The sequence below is a fragment of the Elephantulus edwardii genome, unplaced genomic scaffold (assembly GCF_000299155.1).
Source record: "Elephantulus edwardii isolate Elephantulus edwardi_28Jun2011 unplaced genomic scaffold, EleEdw1.0 scaffold00050, whole genome shotgun sequence".
In the NCBI taxonomy this organism is placed as follows: Eukaryota; Metazoa; Chordata; class Mammalia; order Macroscelidea; family Macroscelididae; genus Elephantulus; species Elephantulus edwardii.
In genome coordinates, this window is record NW_006399800.1 from 13,363,365 (window position 1) to 13,369,886 (window position 6,522).

The following is a 6,522-nucleotide window of genomic DNA, read 5'->3' on the forward strand; positions in this document are numbered from 1 at the left end:
AAAAGTGAAGAAAGATTTGAGGCACTTCCTGTAAAAGACCAAAACTCTACAGCCTTCAATGAGTTATATCTCAACATCATGTGCCGTTGAGTCGCTTGCGACTCATAGCGGCCCTATGTACAACAGCCCTAAACTCTGCTCTGTCCTGTGCCAATTGCACTGTCTCTGACACTCCCATCCTGATTATCCCAGTCACGGAATCAATCCATCTCATAGAGGGTCTTCAGTTGTCAAAGATTTCGTCTTGTCTGGATCCACAGTCAACATCCTTGGAACCAGCAGGCAATAAACCAGACACATTGCACTGGGAAAATCTGCTGTCAAGGACCTAAATGCTAAAGACTGACAATTTCAGTTTAAAGAGTAAGGTTCATCTGCTTCAAGCCATGGTCTTTTCAATTACTTGCTATGCAAGGGTGACAGAGGAATGCATATCTCTGAATCCCTGTTGAGTTGGTGCTGGAGAAGAGTACTGAATAACCCATGGAATGCCAAAAGAACAAACGAATAGGTCTTAGAGAAAGTGCAACCAGGGTGCTCCTTAGAGGTAAGGATGGTAAAACTTTCTATCACATGTTGTTAAGAGGGGCTAGTCCTTAGAAAAATATATGCTTGGAAGGGTGGAAGGTCAGCAAAAGAAAGGAAGATCCTCAATGAAACAGACAGACACAGTGACTCTAACAATCAGCTCAGGGATGTCAGAGATGATGAGGATGGCACAGGACCAGGCAAGGATCAGCTCTGTTGTTCATAGGGTTGTTATGAGTCAACAGCACAGAACAACAATAACAAGAAGAAAAGTGGAAGGGCTAGGGATAAAGGATGAAGGACTTTGTATGGATTAATGATGTCATGATTTGATTAACAAAAACAATTTTAGAGAACAATCTATCATATCAGGTATGATTTGTACTAAAACAAGGACTAGTCTTTTTCTTACTAACAGTTAACCATTGGAAGGAATCAATAACCACAGATCACTGACCATTAAAACCTCACGTTCTAGAAAACATTTTATCCTCATAGCTTTACATTCAAGACTTAGCACTTCAAAGTCATTTACTTTTCAGAATTATTAGTTGCTGTAAGAATATTTTACAAGGTATGCTGACTCAAAAAAAAACCTACCACATTCCTCTAAGCTAGAAGATTATTTTTTATCCTATAAACCTTTTAAGACTTCTAAGAGTAGCTGACATGTTTAACAACCAATAAAGTATTCACACAATGCTACTTCCAGTATCTTAGTTTTCATCTTATATGTGTCTTAAACTCTTTCTTAGATCTAACATTTAATAAATATGCTAATTAATATGGAGAGAATTTATTTTCTCAAGTATTATTGGTCTTTACCTCATTAAAACGGACTATACCATTTTATGTGCTATGTATGCATATTTTACTCATATTGTAATAAAAAATACAGATTATATATTAAGATGAAAAATTATGAAAATGAATTAGTTTATGTAAAATGAGAAAATATCAATCAACACTGAAGGGAGCATTTATGTGATCATATAAAAGATTAGAGAAATTAGTAACATTAAGAGATGGGGCAGAGGTAAAATAAAAATCTACACAATGAATTCAAATGAAAAACAGTTAATAACTTACAAATATTGGTTGGTCTATAAGCAAACATTAATATTTAACTTTTGAATTCTGTAACAGCTCAATTTCGGACATATAATTTCAACAACTCATAGGGACAAATAATTCAACCATGTATTAGTACTATAAACCCATATCATTAGCCTTGAGTTCATTTCTGCCTCACATAAACTCTACAGGATAAAGCAGAATTGTCCAATAGAGTTTCCATGGTTAAAAACCTTCACGAGGGTAAATCAAATTACTTATTGCAATGGGCAAATCTGTTGCCAAAGACCTCTTTAAAGTGATAAAGAGCAAAGACATCACTTGGAGAACTAAGATGTGCCTGATTCAAACCATGGCATTTTCAATTGTTTCATATCCATTTTAGGGAACTCTGGTGGCCTAGTAGTCAGCAATTTTTGCCACCAACCCCAAGGCATGTGGTTCAAATCTACCAGCCGCTCCATAGGAGAAAGATGAGGTAACTTCTTTTTTTACAGCCTTTGAAAACACACTGGAGGATTTCCCTTTGGAAGGATTTATAGCCTCTGAAAACCCAGTTGAGGGTCACCCAAGAGTTGGTTCTAATTTGATGGCACATAAGAACAATCTATGCATGCAAGCATACTTTGGGCATGTTGACAGGAATGCGAAGTCCTTGGAAACAGACATCATGCTGGGACAGGTGGAGGGTCAGTGAAAGAGAAGATGACCCTCAATGAGATGGACTAACAGTGGCTCTAACAGTGGGTGTGGCGTAAGATAGGGCAAAGTCAGATCTGTTGTTTCCAGCATCCCTATGAGCCCAGCAGAACTGACAACATCTAATACCACACAAGCACATGCTTGTTAAAGTACAGCCTTGAAAACCTGATGAAGGGTCACCATGAATCAAGATACAATCAAAGCAGTAGGTTTGTGTTTATGGTATGAAATAAGAGCCTTGACGATGTTGGGCTGCTAGCTGAAAGGTAGGCGTTTCTAATCCACTAGTGAATCATGCAAAAAGCTGTGCTACAAACTCAGAGGCATGCAGTTCAACTCCATCAGCTGCTCTGTGGGAGAAGGCTGGACAGTCTCCACCAGGGTGATTAACTACCTCTGAAAATCCACTGAAGGGTCAGCTCTGGGTTGGTTCTCACTCAATGGTATACAACAACACAAGTGACATGTGGAGTTATATGAGGCAATGTGCCTTCATAAAAAAAAAAATGATATTTGTCATGATTTGTTTAAAAAAAACAACTGAATCTTATCTTAAGTTTTGTTAATACATACTGATTTTGGCACCACAGAAGAAATACCTGTCAAGAGTACAGCTAAGAAAACGTTATAGTGCAGTTCAACATTTTAACAAATGGCGTCTGCATAAGTCAGGGGCCTACTTAACAACAATGTGATTTTAACTAAAGAATTTAAAATGTTATTGTGTACTATAGAGTCAAAACCAAGCCATAGCTGTCTTTCCAGCTTTTTCGGAGGTAATTAATTGCACGGGAGGAGATTGTCCATTTTTCTCCCATGGAACTGCTAGTTGATTCAAACCATGTGCCTTCAGGATTGCAATGCAGCTTCTTGTCAATAGGCCACCAGAACTCCCAAATTTAAAATAATTAAATATATTTTATTTTAGGGAGCTCTGGTGGCTTAGTGGTAAGGAACTGCACTGCCAACCCAAAGGTTTGCAGTTTGAATCCGCTACCTGTTCTGTAGGAGAGAAATGGGAAATCACCTCTTCTGCAGTTTTCAGAAAAACTCAATCTAGTGCTATTCTATTTAGAAATGACATATATGACTAAGAAAACCTGAAAATGTATTATAAGGTCATTATGAAAACAGTACTGCCTCTCCATTTGTTTAGCTATTGGGTATTTTATATTCGTGAGTGGTAACCACTTTCTAAACAACATGCCTCCAGAAACTCTATGAACTTTGATAAATGTTGATAGTTGTAGAGGGGCTTCTGGCCTTTGTTCATAGGGCCAATATGAGTCATGCTCGACTCGAAGACAACAACAACAACAACATTCTGTAATTAAAAATATCAAAAGTAATTTTTTAAATGAATGGTTTATAGGTAACTTACATTTCAAATAATTTTCATGATCATGTGCTATTCTGAATGTTTCAAGATCTCCAAACCCAAAAGTTTTACCATATATTTCAGCAAAAAATAAGAGACATTATAAAATAGTTTATTGCTATTGTTGTTAGAATTACATGACTTAAGTTCTTTTCATCCTTGTATCATACATGACCTTGAATAAAGTCACAGTATATCTGACTAGAACCCTCACCTTTAAGAGGGAAATACGCTACCAAAGCTACCCATTTACATGAGAAAATGAGACAATTTATTTAAACACTTATAAACTCTAAAAGGACTATACTGAATTAGGGTTTAAAGGGCAATATAAATTATTAAAGTTGTTTGGAATTTTAATTTGGTGTCTTTAATTCTAGCTAGGGCTCATGACTTCTAAAAAAGAAATAATGGTCCGTCCATTTAAAGAAAAATGATCCATGATCAAATAATTCTGAAGCAGAAGTTTTTTTTATACAAACAAAAAATAATTCACTTGCTTATTTAGAAAAAAATTACTGAACCAAAATTAGAAATTACTGTAATATTTTCCAATTAAATAAAGACTATTAAGAAACATGCATTACTAAAGAGTGGTATAAAGCTACTGCCAAGTCTGGGGAATGGGAGGTGTGGCAAGTTGGCTACCATAACTATGCATAAAGATGAGACATTTAAAACCTTGATCTGCAAACATCCATTTTGAGACATTCAAGGAAATGGGAAATGTGCATGATAAAAATAATTTTCTATCAATAATGTATCTTAAGAGCATTCACAAAACAGAAATATACCTAAAACGTCAGCATGTTCAATTAGAAATATTTCAGACTTTACTCAATGGGGAAAAAAAGTGACCAAACAATTATGTAAAATTAAAACAAAAACCCACTGCCATCATTAAGTCAACAGATTGTACACAGAAAGCATACGAAAACATACTAGTGTAATTTTAAATCATAAAGTGATCTATTGTTCAGTGACCTAATTAATGACATAAAAGCCACTCTAACAAAGGAAAAAATTCACTGCTTCATTCATTACTTATTAAGATTTCCTACAGGGTTTACATTAAATAATTTCAGCGTATTTTTTGTGATATAGACTAAAAGTGATACATTCATATCTTGGTATTTTTTCCTACTTGAAGTAACTATTCTATTCAGGTTGCTATTACTATAGCTCCGTGTAAATGGATTTCCACTGCCAGCAATGCTGCAAGGTTTCTTATTGCTCTGCAGTGCCTTGTCAGCCTAACAGAGGGAGAAAAGGACTGCTGCAGTCATCTGCAAAAAACCCACTATCACTGCATCTTGTAACTAACAAAGGCAGTGGTATCTTTTACCACTCTATTTATAGGGAGTTTGCTTTGATGTTTTACAAAAGCAGGCATGCTACTGGTGACCAAAATTTCCCTAATCAACCAAAGACATCATGGCAAGCTCTGTAGCACCTGCCTCCTCCTCTTCCTCTTTTCCCCAGCAGCCTTTCTTTCTGCTGGATTTGCATGAAGCATCAGCAGAAGCTTTGTATCCTCTCCCTTTTGGATACCACTGTATGTGTCCTTGTGTCTGGGGAGGAAAAGAAGTCTTTTAATAGGCTAGAGCTTTTTGCTCCACGCCATGAATATGCTCCATTCTTTGTTGTCCTCTACCCGTTTCCTTAGATACTGTTATTCTACTCTACTCTGTCAGGCACTGAAAAAACAAAAAACCCCCTTCTAGCTTCAAAAACAGCTTTTTCACGAGGCTCTCCTTAATACTTCTACCCCTCCCCCCTTCTTCCTCTCCTGTCAAAACCCTGGATCGGAAGCACGGGAAATCCATCTCCTATGCTGCAGGAGGGGGAAACGCCCCTGCCTCCTGGCTTGGCATGTGGTAGTGGATTCTGTGCCAAGGAAAGGCCACCACATTCAGACAGCACAGGAAAAATCGCCCCCTCCCCCCAAAGCCTGGCCATTGTGGCTCCCGCACCTACCCCATCTCCGAACCCGGCAGCACCTCCATTCCGTCTCCAGTGATACCCTGGCGGTTTGCGCCAATACAGCCACATGTCGGTCACGTGTGCCCACGCCCAGCCAATCCGAGAGTCCCCAAAGGGAATGGGGAGCGCCCTGGTCCACATCCAGTGGATTACTCAGCTGCTTCACGCTCTGCTCTTCTACCAGACCCGCACTCTGCAGCAGGGCACAGGGACCCGCCCCTCCACGCAGACTTAGTGTGGTCACTGGCCTTTAGGGGGACTTCCTCGACATCTCTACGTCTAAACCCTCTGGTAACTAGAATAGATTAGCACGACTGGATGGAGAGGTCCACAGGACAGACAGATGAGCATGAAATGCCGGAGGTTCGTGGGAAAGTAATAAATTAAATCTCATTTCCAAAAAAACCCATGTAAGCAGCTTACACATTGTCATTAAGTCCATTCCTACTCATGAGGGTTCTCTCAGAACAATGAAAAAAAAATTCTTTTAAATGTATTAAATTATTTTACATTGCAACCACAGACTTGTTGGATAAATCACTCAAATTATGCTTAAAATATTACCAGGAAAACTATGATTGCAGCACAAAATAGTGATTAGAGCTGGAATCACATGGGCAGGATAGAAAACTATTCACTAGTGGTGTAACTTTGGTCAACTAACCTCTCAATGTTTCAATTTCCTCCTCCATAATATGGGAATAAAAGTATTAAATAAAAAAAAAACAATAAATAGGAAATAATACAGCAGTCTCCAACATATAATAAATGCTTCCTGAGTGTTTAACTATAATTAGTGAGATTTAGTATTTTAAAGCAAATCACACATTTCATTTAAATCTAGTGAATTATGTTTA

At 37.8% G+C, this 6,522-nt stretch overlaps 1 protein-coding gene across 1 annotated transcript in view; it reads right to left on the reverse strand.

The window, feature by feature from the left end:
• Nucleotides 1-5,697, reverse strand: part of APC (adenomatous polyposis coli) — a gene marked incomplete at its 3' end in the record, with an annotated part of 125,609 nt that extends 119,912 nt beyond the window's left edge. Inside the window, exon 1 of the mRNA XM_006886699.1 lies at nucleotides 5,660-5,697. The remainder of the gene's footprint in view (nucleotides 1-5,659) is intronic.
• Nucleotides 5,698-6,522: the final 825 nt, after the last annotated feature.